This window comes from Procambarus clarkii, chromosome 28 (genome assembly GCF_040958095.1).
Source record: "Procambarus clarkii isolate CNS0578487 chromosome 28, FALCON_Pclarkii_2.0, whole genome shotgun sequence".
Taxonomy (NCBI): Eukaryota; Metazoa; Arthropoda; class Malacostraca; order Decapoda; family Cambaridae; genus Procambarus; species Procambarus clarkii.
Window position 1 is genome coordinate 3,860,070 of NC_091177.1, and position 17,949 is coordinate 3,878,018.

The 17,949-nt window shown below is 52.0% G+C and overlaps 1 protein-coding gene across 2 annotated transcripts in view; it reads right to left on the reverse strand.

The window, feature by feature from the left end:
- The window catches only part of LOC123755001 (uncharacterized), a 31,437-nt gene extending 22,425 nt beyond the window's left edge, over positions 1 to 9,012 (reverse strand). The window contains exon 1 of one of the 2 annotated variants that reach the window (XM_045737381.2): positions 8,751 to 9,012. The gene's annotated coding sequence lies outside the window, so the exon portion shown is untranslated. Of the gene's footprint in view, positions 1 to 8,448 lie in introns of both variants that reach the window. The other variant, XM_045737382.2, reaches the window with a different exon arrangement.
- Positions 9,013 to 17,949: the final 8,937 nt, after the last annotated feature.

The window sequence follows — 17,949 nt, forward strand, 5'->3', positions numbered from 1 at the left end:
ATCCATCACTATAACATCTTCATTCTGAGAGCCGATCTTTTCAGGTCAACAAGATCTCCCAGGGCCTGAAGGTTGGGGGGGTTATGAGTGACCCTGGGACCCCCGTCCACGGGGCCCTACGGGTCCCAAGGGTCCCCAGGATCTCTACCCTGAAGGGAGGGGGGCGGGGTGGTATATGAGGGGTACCCTGCGACCCTAAAACTCCCGCCAGAAAACGTCATGTATTGAGTAAACTTCCTGTAGTGGAAACAGCTGGCCATGTGCCATAGACACTAAAACTCTGAATTCATCTAGAGTTATGAACACAAGTCAATCATCTCTGAGGCAGGACCCAGGAGCTCGATTCCTGTATAACCTGTGAGCTTCCTTGGATCAAATGGGGGAGGGAGGGGGGGAAGCCTTGCAATATTTGGCTGAATTCTGTTTCATATCCAACTGCGTAGTGGACAGACAGACAGACAGGCACACACACACACACACGGCTGCGTCCGTCTTTCTCTCAGAGTGTTGTAGAGGTAATCATTAAATGAAGCGATATTTATTTTCAATTTTCGCACCAATTTGACCCATTTGAGAGAGTCTTTGTCGCTGAGAATCCAATTAACTTCCGATAGCATGGAACTTTTGCTGGCATATCCTATCAAGTTGACTGGTCACGGGGAGCGTGAGACAGAGGGAGGGAGCGTGAGACAGAGAGAGGGAGCGTGAGACAGAGGGAGGGAGCGTGAGACAGAGAGAGGGAGCGTGAGACAGAGGGAGGGAGCTTGAAACAGAGAGAGGGAGCGTGAGACAGAGGAAGGGAGCGTGAGACAGAGGGAGCGTGAGACAGAGAGAGGGAGCGTGAGACAGAGAGAGGGAGCGTGAGACAGAGGGAGGGAGCTTGAAACAGAGAGAGGGAGCGTGAGACAGAGGGAGGGAGCGTGAGACAGAGGGAGGAAGCGTGAATCAGAGGGAAGGAGAGAGCGTGTCAGAGGAGACTGAGAGGGGTAGTGAAAATGTTCCATCTGACTCTGATGGAAAGGATGAAGAGTGACCGTTAGTCTTGGAGAACTCTAGGCCATGCTGTTCCATCCTAAACTATCCTAACCCATCCTAGCTAACTGCAGCTTATCCAAGCCCATCTGAAGCCACCTTAGCTCATTCCAGCCTACTGCAGCCCACCACAGCTAGCTAATCCCCGACTATCTCATAGCGAAGCAGATGACGCCTGATCTAAATAAATCAGTGTTCCCGCGACCCGTGGTTGGCACACTCCTGGGTGCCAAGCGTCATGGCAACGAAGCTAATGGCACCCCGGAGAGCCTGACTCACTGCCATAAACCCTTCCTCGCCAAGCTGCGGAGTTGACGTGTTTGGTGGCCACTGGCCCAGTGTTTCCTCAGCTCTAAGGGGCCCCCCAAGACCACGTGGGCCGGGCCCGTCTAGGAGGCCGAGCTAGGCCCCCAAGACCACGTGGCTCGGGCCCGTCTAGGAGGCCGAGCTAAGCCCCCAAGACCACGTGGCCCGGGCCCGTCTAGAAGGCCGAGCTAGGCCCCCACGTGGCCCGGGCCCGTCTAGGAGGCCGAGCTAGGGGCCCCCAAGAGTAATATAGAAACGCGAGCGATGTCCATATTGTGGGTTGACACAGTGTGGCCAGCGTCTGTGTGGGGCAGGCTGGCCCGCCTGCCTCAGTCCTCTCACTCAGGACTGGCTAGACGCACTCAGACACTAAGGTCTGACAGCACGGTACAGTACCATGGCTCATGACAGTAGACAGCACGGTACTGTACCATGACTCATGACAGTACCATGGCTCACGCATTACATGTAAGCCTCTTAGTGTGGTGCTCTCTTCTATAGTCAGTCATTACTAGGAAACATCACTTACTGGGAAATAGTTAGAGTGAGTGATGACAAGTAAATAGGTAGAGCAGGCGGGGGTGGTTGTGGTAGGAGGTGGTCGCTGGGAGGTGGTCGCTGGGGGTGGTCGCTGGGAGGTGGTCGCTGGGGGTGGTCGCTGAGAGGTGGTCGCTGAGGGATGGTCGCTGGGGGGGGGGGTGGTCGTAGGCCACTCTATCCTCATAGATAGAGAATGTTACTCCCTCCTCGTAGCTTAGTCCCCTTAGCTCTAGCACCAATCGTCTTGCAAACCACTGTACCCTTTTCTATTTGTGTTTAATGCTTCACAAGGTGCGGATTCCACGCCGGTGTTTCATATTCCAGGTTTGGTCTAACGTATGTTGCGTAGACTGCCATCAAGGAGTCCTAATTTAGGTTTTCTAAACGATGTTCTTATATTTGTCAGCGTCTCATATGCCGCCAGTGTTCCTTTATGTGTGTCTCTGCTGTTTGTGTTGGAACTATATCCCAAATGTTTAATTCTCTTTCTGATTCCTGTAGCTGTCTTCCCCCTTATGGTGTAGATGTAGGCTTCCCCCTGGTGTCCTCTCTCTCCCGTTTCTGTCTACAGTACCTTACACATGATGGAATTGAATTCCACCAACCATTTGTTTGACCACTCCTGGAGTTAGTGAAGGTCCAGTAACGTCCTCCTCTGTTTTTACATTCTCATCACCTGTGCTTCATCTGTAAACCTTGATATGTGCGGTGTCACCCTCACGAAGCTCTTTCACAGAAATTAGGAACAGCAGTGGTTCTGGGACCGATACTTATTGGACCCCAAATCTCCCCCTCTTAAATTTTTTCACTATGATCTCTCCTATTCTCTTTCACTCCTCTCCTTTCCTCTTCCCTACGTCATCCTTTCTCCCAATCTCACCCTCTTCAATCCCTCTCTTAATGATACACTCTCTCCACCCCTCTCTCACCATCTCCCTCCTATATCTCTTTCTCAGAAGATATACTGCTGAATTAAGTCTCGTTTTTAAGAGAATAAATCTTGGGGACTCGGTTAGCCACCTTTCACCGATTAAGGGGTTGGGGGGGTCGAATCATTTTGGATCGATAAGATCGAACTCCCAATCTTTCCCGTATGTCTTTCCCGTACACCAGACCATTCACCCTGCAAAGTTGAGTGAGGCTAGCATCAAATAACTGGTTTCTGGCCATATTCATTCTCTTATATGCAAAGATAGTGGTCGCTGGGGTGGTAGCGGTAGTGGTACTGGTGGTGGTGGTGGTAGCAGTGGTGGTACTGGTGGTGGTGGTGTCAGTGGTGGTACTGGTGGTGGTGGTAGTAGCAGTGGTGGAGGTGGTGGTAGCAGTGGTGGTAGTGGTGGTAGCAGTGGTGGTAGCAGTGGTGGTAGTGGTGGTAGTGGGTGCTTGAGGCAACAGCTGTGAGAGTCAGGGGAGGACGCCAGTTACCGGAGAATTTACCTGGTTACAACGAGAATTTATTGAAGGCCCGAGAACCGTAAATGGTGGCAGGTGACGTAATTCTTGGCGCTTGTTAGCATGTTTGGTTAAGTGTAGTTTGTGTGTGTGTGTGTGTGTGTGTGTGTGTGTGTGTGTGTGTGTGTGTGTGTGTGTGTGTGTGTGTGTGTGTGTGTGTGAGTGTGTGTGTGTGTGTGTGAGTGTGTGTGTGGTGTGTGTGTGTTGTGTGTGTGTGTGTGTGTGTGTGTGTGTGTGTGTGTGTGTGTGTGTGTGTGTGTGTGTGTGTGTGTGTGTGTGTGTGTGTGTGTATTTATTATTTGTATTTCTCTCATCTTGGGTCACCAGCTGTGGGAGTGGGGCGTCTCATCTAGGGTCACCAGCTGTGGGAGTGGGGCGTCTCATCTTGGGCCACCAGCTGTGCGAGTGGGGCGTCTCATCTTGGGCCACCAGCTGTGGGAGTGGGGCGTCTCATCTTGGGCCACCAGCTGTGGGAGTGGGGCGTCTCATCTTGGGCCACCAGCTGAGGGAGCGGGGCGTCTCATCTTGGGCCACCAGCTGTGGGAGCGGGGCGTCTCATCTTGGGCCACCAGCTGAGGGAGCGGGGCGTCTCATCTTGGGCCACCAGCTGTGGGAGTGGGGCGTCTCATCTTGGGCCACCAGCTGTGGGAGTGGGGCGTCTCATCTTGGGCCACCAGCTGTGGGAGCGGGGCGTCTCATCATTGAGTAATGTTTCTAACATTAGGTCTTCTAACATTAGGATGGCGTGCCACACCCTGGAGGCTTGGTGCTGTAGTCTGATGTTCAGTGGTTGTGTGTTCAGGAGTTCCTGGAGCTCCTGGATTGTCTGGTCATATGGTGGACGGTGTTTTGCAGCTCTCCTGAGCGCCTTTACACTTCTGATAGTTTGTACATGTTAGTCGTCTTTAAGGTTTATAGTGGTACTGGAGGACATTAAAGATGCGACCGGACTGTCGGTACTTATTTTCAATTGTTTTTATAAGCTGTTTATGAATTCAATTGCTGACTTGGTTTTGTTGGCCACTAACGAATTTGATCGTTCTGTTTGTCAGACTATTTGAGTTACGCCGCCAGCGTGTGTAGGCTATTCTCCGCGTGTTGAGGCGCCAATTCAGCTGTATAAAAGTTGAAAACTGTTTTGGGTGACTGGCAGCCTACTTGGAGCGCTCCTCTTTTCAATTCTAATTTGTCACCCAAGTAGCTGTCGATACTGAGTTTAGCTTTTCTTTTGTCTATGAAGCTGCAAAATGTAGCGATCTATCTCTTTCCAGACCACAGAGGTGAACTATTCTTTCCAGACCACAGGGATGAACTATTCTTTCCAGACCACAGAGATGAACTATACTCCGTACCCAGACCACAGGGATGTTCAACACCCACTACCCCCATACCCAGACCACGGATATGTTCTACACCCTCTACCCCATACCCAGACCAGGAGGATATTTTACACCCACATACTCAGACCACAGGGGGTACAACACCCCCATTACCCCATACCCAGACCAGGAGGATATTCTACACCCACATACCCAGACCACAGGGGGTACAACACCCCCATTACCCCATACCCAGACCAGGAGGATATTCTACACCCACATACCCAGACCACAGGGGGTACAACACCCCCATTACCCCATACCCAGACCAGGAGGATATTCTACACCCACATACCCAGACCACAGGGGGGTACAACACCCCCATTACCCCATACCCAGACCAGGAGGATATTCTACACCCACATACCCAGACCACAGGGGGTACAACACCCCCTTACCCCATACCCAGACCACGAAGAGGTACCATACCCCCAGACCTCGGGGATGTGTGTGTGTGTATGTGAATGGGGAGCCGTCAACAGGCTGGCGTCCCGCCAAAGGGCCCCCGCTGTGCCCGGGCTGGCGGCCGGTAAAGATACACACACACACACAGACAAAAATAATTACGAATACAATTTGATTAAATGCATTTTCAGCATTCAGAGTCTCTCTGTAAACACAATTTGAATCATTTGTGCGTTAATTGTGGTAATCAGGGAACCATGAATAACAGGCCAGAGCAAGTAAATAACTGGTTTGTCGCATTTTTAACTCACAATGGTAACGTTCGCTTCTTGTTTTTCTTGGTACTTGCTAGCTGTTTGTTAAGACTATTTGGTAAACATCATTGTTTTTGGTACAATACCCGTCAACTGTCACACACACCCGTCAATTGTCACACACCCGTCAACTGTCACACACCCGTCAATTGTCACACACCCGTCAACTGTTCCACACCCGTCAACTGTCCAACACCCGTCAACTGTCACCCGTCAACTGTCACCCGTCAACTGTCTCACCAGTCAACTGTCTCACCCGTCAACTGTCTCACCCGTCAACTGTCTCACCCGTCAACTGTCCCACCTTACCTAAGAATTTGTTTCTGAGCTAAGTTCCACATACTTCCAGCCTTGGTGTGGTCACCAGGATGTTTGTAACACTTCCGTGGGGAAAGAGAGAGAGTGAGAGAGAGAGAGAGAGAGAGAGAGAGAGAGAGAGAGAGAGAGAGAGAGAGAGAGAGAGAGAGAGAGAGAGAGAGAGAGAGAGAGAGAGAGAGAGAGAGAGAGAGAGAGAGAGAGAGAGAGAGAGAGAGAGAGAGAGAGAGAGAGAGAGAGAGAGAGAGGCCCCGGGCGGCGCTGGGTATCCTACTAGTACACACACACACACACGAGACAGAATGGTTGACGCTAACACGACCTGTCCAACATGGGCCAAACGGCCCTCCTCCTCCTCCTTCTACCCCTTCCTCTCCTCTCACATTCTTACGATCATATGAGGAGCAGCAGCAGCATGAAGGAGACGAAGAGTGGAATCCCCATTAGGATGGGCAGCAGGAGGTGACTCCAGTTTGAAAGGAGAATTATTTGTGTCTCTCGGTCTCCCTGTCCATTGGTCTCCCTGTCCGTCTGTCTCCCTCTGGACAGAAGGGTTCAGAGGATGGTAGTGACCGGGTGTCCGGGAGGGTAGACAGCAGTGACGGGTGTCCGAGAGGGTAGACAGCAGTGACGGGTATCTAGCAGGACAGACAGCAGTGCCCGCCTCACGGCTACATCACTACACACACACACACCAGGCGACTAAGCTCATTACAGTCTCTTACGGAACACTGCTTAACATCAACTTTTTTGCTATCAATGTTTGGCGAGTTGAGTCCTCTCCCGGAGCCCAAGTTTTGTGACCTGGAACTTTGTGATAAATATTCAGAGACATTTGTGTGTGTGTGTGTGTGTGTGTGTGTGTGTGTGTGTGTGTGTGTGTGTGTGTGTGTGTGTGTGTGTGTGTGTGTGTGTGTGTGTGTGTGTGTGTGTGTGTGTGTGTGTGTTTACTATATTTGCGCTGCGGGATCGAGCTGTTAGCTATTGAACTCCTCCTTTCTAACCGTCGGTTATCTAATGTACTTACTCCTGACCTATTTTCTTCTATTTAATATTCATACACACACACACACACACACACTCATGAAGCAGCTTGTAGCAGCTGTCTAATTCCCACGTACCTATTTACTGTTAAGTGAATAGGACCATTAGCCGAAAGAAACCCTGCCCATTTGAGAAACCATTAGAGCAGAACTGGGGGGGACGGAGACAGCGCCCAGGAAACCTCACAGACACATGCCTTGATCCATGGCCCACCATATGCTAAAGATTATAAACTGGTTATATATATCTAAAAAGCTTGCGCTGGGTAGCAGCTGGGTGCCGCCAGACGCCTAGTGGGTCCCCAGGATCCCAGATTACATGAGCTATACCATGTGCAGGCGAGGAGTCACAATAACGTGGCTGAAGTATGTTGACCAGACCACACACACTAGAAGGTGAAGGGACGACGACGACGTTTCGGTCCGTCCTGGACCATGCTCAAGTCGATTGTGATGATTTATACCATATTGTGGAGGACGGTTAAGGCTCGTGTCCGGGGCTGCTACCCGCTGGTTCCCTCCCAGTCCGGCGCCAGTGGTGCTCTCGTAGATATTGAACGTTGTTAAGAGTTCCTTGTGTTATCTGCTCATTTGTTTCTGCCTCAGCCGAGAATCGTACCTGGGTATTTTGGGCTACAACTCCCGAGCACTGTCTACTCGGCTGTCAGGACCTGTTTTATTCCCTCAACCAGTCCATATAGCTTAAGCCTCGTGTCTCTGGTCCCAATCTTGCTTCAAACCCTTTTTTTTTAATTTTATTTTTAAGCTTCATAAGATGCGAATTCCAATATTACTCTATCAAAGGCTGTGTAGAGTGCCTGGAAGGAGCCCTGATTCAGGCCTCTAAATGTCACTCTAATGTTTGCCAGCGTCACATATGCTGCCGATGTTACCCTGCCTGTGTGTGTGTCTCTGTAGACATTGTTGGAATTATATCCACTCCCAAATCCTTTTCTTTCCCCATTCCCTGTAGGTGCCTTCCCACTTGTGATGTATATACCCTTTAGCTTCTTTTCTCCGTTGCCTATCTTCGTTACCTCACACTTGCTGGGATTGAATTCTAGCAACCATTTGTTTACCCATTGTTGGAGTTAGTCAAGTAACCTTCTGCAGTTCTCGGTTTTTACAAGTCTCAATAGCTTTGTGTCGTCTGCAAATATTGACATGTACAAGCTCCCTCCCTCCCTCAGGCAGCTCCCTCCCTCAGGCAGCTCCCTCCCTCGGGCAGCTCCCTCCCTCGGGCAACTCTCTTCCTCGGGCAGCTCCCTCCCTCAGGCAGCTCCCTCCCTCGGGCAGCTCCCTCCCTCGGGCAGCTCCCTCCCTCAGGCAGCTCCCTCCCTCAGGCAGCTCCCTCCCTCGGGCAGCTCCCTCCCTCGGGCAGCTCCCTCCCTTAGGCAGCTCCCTCCCTTGGGCAGCTCCCTCCCTTGGGCAGCTCCCTCCCTTGAGCAGCTCCCTCCCTCCCTCGGCAACACTCCCTGACCCACGGGGCTGGGGGGGCGAGGGGGTGACAGTGGGGTTCATAACACACAAGACACAGCTAAGACCTAAGGAAGACAAGCCAGTAATGGTCCTGTCACTAGCGTCGCCAAGATTATAACTCGGAGTAACAAGACATGAAATAGCTCAGTGGTTACTGGCGCTGAGGTGCCCAGGTGGACTTACCTTGTTAGCGTGGGTGATGTGTGGTGGCCGGCGTGGTGACCCTCTGACACAGTGCCTGGCACTCCACCTGACCCCCCCAGAACACGGTGCCCTGACACAGTGCCTGGCACTCCACCTGACCCCCAGAATACGGTGGCCTGACACAGTACCTGGCACTCCACCTGACCCCCAGAATACGGTGCCCTGACACAGTGCCTGGCACTCCACCTGACCCCCAGGACACGGTGCCCCGACACAGTGCCTGACCCCAGAACACGGTGCCCTCAACACTACTACTGTTGTTTTCACAGTCGTCTACTCACCCCCTCTGACTTCTCTCACTTAAGTGTCTCGTCTCTGGCCTGTAAACAAGGCACAGTCAGCCACTCCAAGCATTAAATGGTAGTTTAGAGGTGATAATGACAGTCACTGTTCTGTGTGTGTAGTCCCTCGTAACATTTATAATGATGAGGGACGGCGGATATAATTGCTATGATGACGGGGGCGTTGTGAGGGAGCGTAGCTGAGAGCGAGTGAGGGTGGCGAGCCCCGCTGGGCGCGTCGGGTCCCGATGACGGCGCTGGCAGCACTGCTGAATGTCTACGGTCCAGGTGGTGGTGTGGTGGTGGTGGTGTGGTGGTGGGGGTGTGATGGTGGGGGTGGTGGTGTGGTGGTGGTGTGGTGATGGTGGTGTGATGGTGGGGGTGGTGGTGTGGTGGAGTAAGTGGTGTGGTGGTGGTGTGGTGATGGTGGGGGTGGTGGTGTGGTGGAGTAAGTGGTGTGGTGGTGGTGTGGTGATGGTGGTGGTGTGGTGGGGGTGGTGGGGTGGTTGTGGTGGAGGGGTTCGGCTCCTGTACTTACCTAACAGTAACAACAAGAGAGTGAGGTTCAGCTCTCTAGGCCCCGTCAACTGGCCGCGTTGTTCCTGTTGTGTTAAAGCTTAACTGTTCTGACGTTCTTATTCTCTGTGGACTCTGGCCTCAGAGCTGAGGCTGGAGGTGGCTTCCACTACCTCCTTCCTCAGTGACCCCCCCCCCCCGTGCTGACCACCCGTACAAGGTCAAAGTATTTCCTTACGTGTCTATAACTCACTTACGTTTACAGACTTCTCTTATGTGCTTTTGTTCTATTTTCTCTCCTAGATGAAGTGTCTTAGATAAAGATGGTGATGGTACCATTCCCTGAGTACCATACCCCGGATACCATTCCCGATAGTAGGGGTGTGGATGAGAGTGCGAGTGTGAGTGTGAGTGTGAGTGTGAGTGGGGAGGGGTTCAGGGATGACCCCCACCCCAAGCTCTGCTTACCAGCACACACTCACACTTCACCCTGGTTCTCCTGCCTATTTTGTGGGTGGTGGGCCAATGGCATTATATGCTCCAGTGTTAAAAAAAACTTCGTGAATCAAATGATTTAAGAAAAAACTTTATATTGGAAGAGCTGAGTTTTTAATTACATTCAAGTTTCTTGCAATTGTAAATGCTAATGAAGGCGGAGTTTACCTCTGGGATGACCGCTTGAACCACTGCCACAAATGTCATGAAATTTAAACTATTTTTTAACCTTTGTTGCTGATTAAATTTGGGTGCATTTCAGATAAGGGAAAAGTCACCATACTGAAGTCAGCATACTGAAGTCAGCTTACTGAAGTCAGCTTACTAAAACGTCTAATATGTATTACTTACCAGATTACTTATCTTCGTGGTTATGTAGGTAACAAGTGGCTGAGATGTTGGTAAAGTGTTGTGTTGAGAGGAGAGGCGCCGTCGTCTGTGGCAAGGAGCTATAGCCTGTGAGTCATATGGTGTAAAACTAGGTTTAAAAACCACATTTATATACAGAGCACATTTCTGAGACGTTTACATACCACAGGTGTGGGTGTGTAGCATAGTATGGTACACTACACTAAACGTGGTACACTACACTTAGCGTGGTACACTACACTTAGTGTGGTACACTACACTTAGCGTGGTACACTACACTTAGTGTGGTACACTACACTTAGCGTGGTACACTTATGTACTTTCTTATCCGTCTCTATGTAGCGAGGTAGGTGCAGGAATGTGTAGATATATGTGAACCCATTGGTGGGTGGCGGACCCCACGACTGGTGTCATCTGTGGTGGGTACAGGGACGCCCACCGCCCCCACACCCCCAGGCACCACGGGGACGCCCACCGCCCCCACACCCCCAGGCACCACGGGGACGCCCACCGCCCCCACACCCCCAGCCACCACGGGGACGCCCACTGCCCACACACACCCTATTCACCACGGGGACGCCCACCGCCCACACACCCCCAGGCACCACGGGGACGCCCACCGCCCACACACCCCCAGGCACCACGGGGACGCCCACCGCCCCCACACCCCCAGGCACCACGGGAACGCCCACCGCCCCCCCCCCCCACACCCCCAGGCACCACGGGGACGCCCACCGCCCCCACACCCCCAGGCACCACGGGAACGCCCACCGCCCCCACACCCCCAGGCACCACGGGGGCGCCCACCGCCCCCACACCTTCCTGTATGGTATATATTGAGAGGCGAGAGTTTAATATAGACGATGAGCCCTGTCTTACTCTGTCGCCCTGAACTGTCACAGGCGGACCCGCTCGCTCCGGCTAGCTCGCGACCCTTAATTACACCTTCCTCGGGGAAACACTGGGTGTAGGTGGGTGTAGAGGGCGGGGGGGGGGAGGGGGAGTAGGCTGAGTGGGAAGGGTGGGGTATATGTGTGTGTGGTTGTCTTCTATCTTTCTTATCCTACCCTTCCACACACCCTCCCACACCTGTAGTCCTCCATGTGGAAGTACTGGTCTTCCCCCAGTCACTCCAACACCCACCTCCTGTACAACACACCCACCACCTCCTGTACAACACACCCACCACCTCCTGTACAACACACCCACCACCTCCTGTACAACACACCCACCACCTCCTGTACAACACACCACCTCCTGTACAACACACCACCTCCTGTACAACACACTCACCTCCTGTACAACACACTCACCTCCTGTACAACACACTCACCACCTCCTGTACAACACACCCACCACCTCCTGTACAACACACCCACCACCTCCTGTACAACACACCACCTCCTGTACAACACACCACCTCCTGTACAACACACCACCTCCTGTACAACACACTCACCTCCTGTACAACACACTCACCTCCTGTACAACACACTAACCACCTCCTGTACAACACACCCACCACCTCCTGTACAACACACCCACCACCTCCTGTACAACACACCACCTCCTGTACAACACACCACCTCCTGTACAACACACCACCTCCTGTACAACACACCACCTCCTGTACAACACACCACCTCCTGTACAACACACCACCTCCTGTACAACACACTCACCTCCTGTACAACACACTCACCTCCTGTACAACACACTCACCTCCTGTACAACACACTCACCACCTCCTGTACAACACACCCACCACCTCCTGTACAACACACCCACCACCTCCTGTACAACACACCCACCACCTCCTGTACAACACACCCACCACCACCTGTACAACACACCCACCACCTCCTGTACAACACACCCACCACCTCCTGTACAACACACCCACCACCTCCTGTACAACACACCCACCGCCTCCTGTACAACACATCCACCACCTCCTGTACAACACACCCACCACCTCCTGTACAACACACCCACCACCTCCTGTACAACACACCCACCACCATCTGTACAACACACCCACCACCTCCTGTACAACACACCCACCACCTCCTGTACAACACACCCACCACCTCCTGTACAACACACCCACCACCACCTGTACAACACACCCACCACCTCCTGTACAACACACCCACCACCTCCTGTACAACACACCCACCACCTCCTGTACAACACACCCACCACCTCCTGTACAACACACCCACCACCTCCTGTACAACACACCCACCACCACCTGTACAACACACCCACCACCTCCTGTACAACACACCCACCACCTCCTGTACAACACACCCACCACCTCCTGTACAACACACCCACCACCTCCTGTACAACACACCCACCACCTCCTGTACAACACACCCACCACCTCCTGTACAACACACCCACCACCTCCTGTACAACACACCCACCACCACCTGTACAACACACCCACCACCTCCTGTACAACACACCCACCACCTCCTGTACAACACACCCACCACCTCCTGTACAACACACTCACCTCCTGTACAACACACCCACCACCTCCTGTACAACACACTCACCACCTCCTGTACAAAACAGTCTGGCTGCCAAATAGCCTCTGACAAATTTATTTGGGTCGGTAAATGCAACTGTTAGTGAGGGAAATATATTTTGCTGTATACTCGTATACTCTATTGTTGACACAGGTGAATATACTCGTTTTTCTTTTGACATCCTCAAGGTCAGCCTCACACACACACACACACACACACACACACACACACACACACACACACACACACACACACACACACACACACACACACACACACACACACACACACACACACACACATACACACACACACACACACACACATACACACACACACACACACACACACACACACACACACAGGAAAGGAGGAAAGGAAAGGAAGGAAATGAGGAAAGGCTGCGGGAAATGCACCTCACGACACTGGAAGACAGAAGAGTAAGGGGGGACATGATCACAACCTACAAAATCCTCAGGGGAATCGACCGGGTAAACAAGGACGAACTTTTCAACACTGGTGGGACGCGAACAAGGGGACACAGGTGGAAGCTGAGTACCCAAATGAGCCACAGAGACGTTAGAAAGAACTTTTTCAGTGTCAGAGTAGTTAGCAAATGGAATGCATTAGGAAGTGATGTGGTGGAGGCTGACTCCATTCACAGTTTCAAATGTAGATATGATAGAGCCCAATAGGCTCAGGAATCTGTACACCAGTTGATTGACGGTTGAGAGGCGGGACCAAAGAGCCAGAGCTCAACCCCCGCAAGCACAATTAGGTAAGCACAATTAGGTAAGCACACACACACACACACACACACATACACACACACACACACATACACACACACACCCACACACACACACACACACACACACACACACACACACACACACACACACACACACACACACACACACACACACACACACACACACCAGACTAGTTCCAGATTTGATAGGTATGAGCTACAAGGAAAGACAGCAGGTGTTAAACCTCACGCCACCGAGAGAGAGAAGAAACAAGGGGAGACATGATTACCACATACAAAACACTGGAAAATAGAGAGGGCAGATAAGGAAAACACTATTTAGCAAGGAGGAACAAGAACAAAGAGACACAGATGGAAACTAAGTACCTAAATGAAACACAGAAACATTAGAATGAATTTTGCGAAGCGTGAGAGTAGTAAACAATAAGAATGCGCTAAGAAGTGAAGTGACGGAATCAGACTCCATACACAGCTTCGAATGTAGATGTGATAGAACCCAGTAGGCTACACTCCACTCGATTAAGCGTTGAGAGGCGGGACCTAGACCTCTAGATCATCTATGACAACAGTAAAGACTCGAGAGAGACTTTCTTGAAGACCGAAGTGAAGAAGGGGGTCCACGTGAACATCAGCTGGTCAAGGATTATCCGCCCCTCAGCCGAAGGCTAAGACCTCATCACATACTGTTAAAAGAGTGTGAGAATAGGTTTGGGACGTCACCAGGACTGTGCACCACAACACACACGCACGCACACACGCACACTACATCCCCCTTTCCTCCCTCCTCCTCCCTCCTCAACCCCCCACACTCGCCTGGGGAGGAAAGTAAAGAGACAGCTCCTTGTCTTCCTTTAATAAAGTTAGTTGAGAGGCAAGCAGCCACGAGGCCAAGTTTTCAGTGTAGTGTTTCCTTGACAAGTTCTCTGATCTCGACACATGTTTCCTGTTGGATATTTTTGTCTAGTTGCTAAAGTAACCCACATCATGTGCGTGTGTGGACGACCACATCATCCGCGTGTGTCGACGACCACATCATCAGAGTGTGTGTCGACGACCACATCATCCGTGTGTGTCGACGACCATATCATCAGAGTGTTTGTCGATGACCACATCATCCGTGTGTGTCGACGACCACATCATCCGCGTGTGTCGACGACCACGTCATCCGGGTGTGTCGACGACCACATCATCCGGGTGTGTCGACGACCACATCACCCGCGTGTGTCGACGACCACATCATCCGCGTGTGTCGACGACCACGTCATCCGGGTGTGTCGACGACCACATCATCCGGGTGTGTCGACGACCACATCACCCGCGTGTGTCGACGACCACATCATCCGCGTGTGTCGACGACCACATCACCCGCGTGTGTCGACGACCACATCATCCGGGTGTGTCGACGACCACATCACCCGCGTGTGTCGACGACCACATCACCCGCGTGTGTCGACGACCACATCATCTGCGTGTGTCGACGACCTCACCCCCCCCCCTGTTGACAGTAGGGAGGAGGACCAGAAATATACAAGAACAAAGCAGATATTTATTTGTGTGTCTACTCACGTATTTGTGCCCACAACATCAAACTTCAGTTCTTGGACCCCACCTTTCTGGTCACCGGTTGTCTAGTGCAATGACTCCTGACTCAATTCCCTATCATATCTATGTTTGAAGTTATGAGTGGTGTTCGCTTCTACAACCTGTTCCTTTAGGTCATTCCATTTTCCTACTACTCTTACCCTAAAAGAACGTTCTCTAGCATCTCTGTGGAGCGTCTGTTTCTCAAGCTACCATCCATGCCCTCTTGTTCTGTGGCTATTCATTGCGACCATTTCCTCTTTTCCCACTCTTTCAATCCCCTAAATATTGTTATACTTCTGAACCTTTTTGATTTTATATTTTTTATATGGAGGGTCCCTGGTGGGGCGGCACACTCAAAAACTGGTCTCATATTGGCGGTGGATCTAAATGCCTTTTTATTTACGTTCCTGAATGATGTTCAGACTGTCGCTACTGTAAAGTTTACTGCTAACACTCTCCTATTTATATGTCCACTCAGCTCAATTATCAGCGCTACTGGGCTAGCCTTAAAAGGACCACACTACCTCCTATAATCAACTCCTGTACGTAGGGCCATTATATATAAAGTTCCTTAAACGCACTTTCGTGCAAGTTTCAGGAACTTGAAGCTCGAAATACAAATAGATACATAGACACCACCACCACTGGGACCCTTGAGAGCTGACGGGGGAACAATTGACACATAATCTTACTTTATTCTCATGTTTAAGTTGGTGTTAGGAAGACCAACTTGAACCATGTACCATGTTGTGCTATACCCCCGGAAATGGTCTATCCCCAGATCATGCCATTGAGTGCCACGCCCTGCAACTGGTTCTTGTCTGTCCTTATTACTCACTATACCCACGGAAATGTTCTATTCTCAGATCACGCTATTCATTTGAGTTATTACTGTTGTGTTCTATTTCTACTTTGTGTGTCTTATCTCCTCTATGCTGTCTTCTAGTCTGTTCGTTTACCTTTTGTTCTTATTATCTGCTGTTTGTTCCCTGCCTATTGCATCCCTTCCTAACACCATCTTCTCCTGCCTATCACATCTTTTCTTTCTTCCTTCCTTCCTTACTTCCTTCCTTACTTCCTTCCTCTCTTCCTTCCTCTGCTCTCTCACATTCCTCTCCCACAGCGGCACAGTGCCAGCTCTTCCGGTGTGAAGGCTCTGCACCGGTTCTTTGTGTGTAACAGCGGGGTGTACCATGCCAGGTGTGGCGGGGGTGTACCATGCCAGGTGTGGCGGGGGTGTACCATGCCAGGTGTGGCGGGGGTGTACCATGCCAGGTGTGGCGGGGGTGTACCATGCCAGGTGTGCTGAGGGTGTACCATGCCAGGTGTGGCGGGGGTGTACCATGCCAGGTGTGCTGAGGGTGTACCATGCCAGGTGTGGCGGGGGTGTACCATGCCAGGTGTGCTGAGGGTGTACCATGCCAGGTGTGCTGAGGGTGTACCATGCCAGGTGTAGCGAGGGTGTAGGGCTGTGACACTTCCCCCCGAGGGCCTCTGAGCTACACAGTGCTGGGGGTGGAGTGCGTTGAGCGAGGGCGCCCCGAGACAAGAGCAGTAACGAACCAGCAATCATAGTGGCAGAAGCTGTGAATTCATGTCCGTAGTGGTGATGGTAGAGCAGGGACATGTCCTCCTCCTCTCTCTCTCTCCTTCACTCTCCCTCCATCACTCTCCCTCCATCACTCCTCCCTCCCTCTCTCTCCATCACTCCCTACACTTCCCTCTCCGTTACTCTCTGGGCGCCGAAGTCCATTTAAGTAAAAGCCTGGAATAGAGGGACAATGTTTGTGTTGAGGCTTAGCCGGCCCCAAACACACACTGTACACGGCCCCACACACACTACACGGCCCCACACACACTACACGGCACCACACACACTGTACACGGTCCCACACACACTACACGGCACCATACACACTGTACACGGTCCCACACACTGTACACGGTCCCACACACACTACACGGCACCACACACACTGTACACGGTCCCACACACTGTACACGGTCCCACACACACTACACGGCACCATACACACTGTACACGGTCCCACACACTGTACACGGTCCCACACACACTACACGGCACCACACACACTACACGGCACCACACACACTACACGGCACCACACACACTGTACACGGTCCCACACACACTACACGGCACCACACACACTACACGGCACCACACACACTGTACACGGTCCCACACACACTGTACACGGTCCCACACACTGTACACGGTCCCACACACACTACACGGCACCACACACACTACACGGCACCACACACACTACACGGCACCACACACACTGTACACGGTCCCACACACTGTACACGGTCCCACACACACTACACGGCACCACACACACTACACGGCACCACACACACTGTACACGGTCCCACACACACTGTACACGGTCCCACACACACTACACGGCACCATACACACTGTACACGGTCCCACACACTGTACACGGTCCCACACACACTGTACACGGCACCACACACACTGTACGCGGTCCCACACACACACTACACATTGTACACACACACCTCCACATTTCCCGCCACCTCCCCCCTCGCCCTCCGCCTGAGCGCGCGTGGCCGTGGGTCGCGCTCTGAGGTGTAGTGGAGGTCGCCAGGCAGCCTCTCACAGGTACATAATCAACTTATTCACCTGGTGTTGGCTCTCTCTCTCTGCCACCACTCTCACTCAGCCGGTGGCGGACATCCGGCTCTCTCTGCCACCACTCTCACTCAGCCGGTGGCGGACATCCGGCTCTCTCTGCCACCACTCTCACTCAGCCGGTGGCGGACATCCGGCTCTCTCTGCCACCGTGAGTATCACAAATATATCTGGATATATTTCTGACCTTTATATATATTGTGTTCTTTATTACAGATACCGAGTTACTAGGACTGC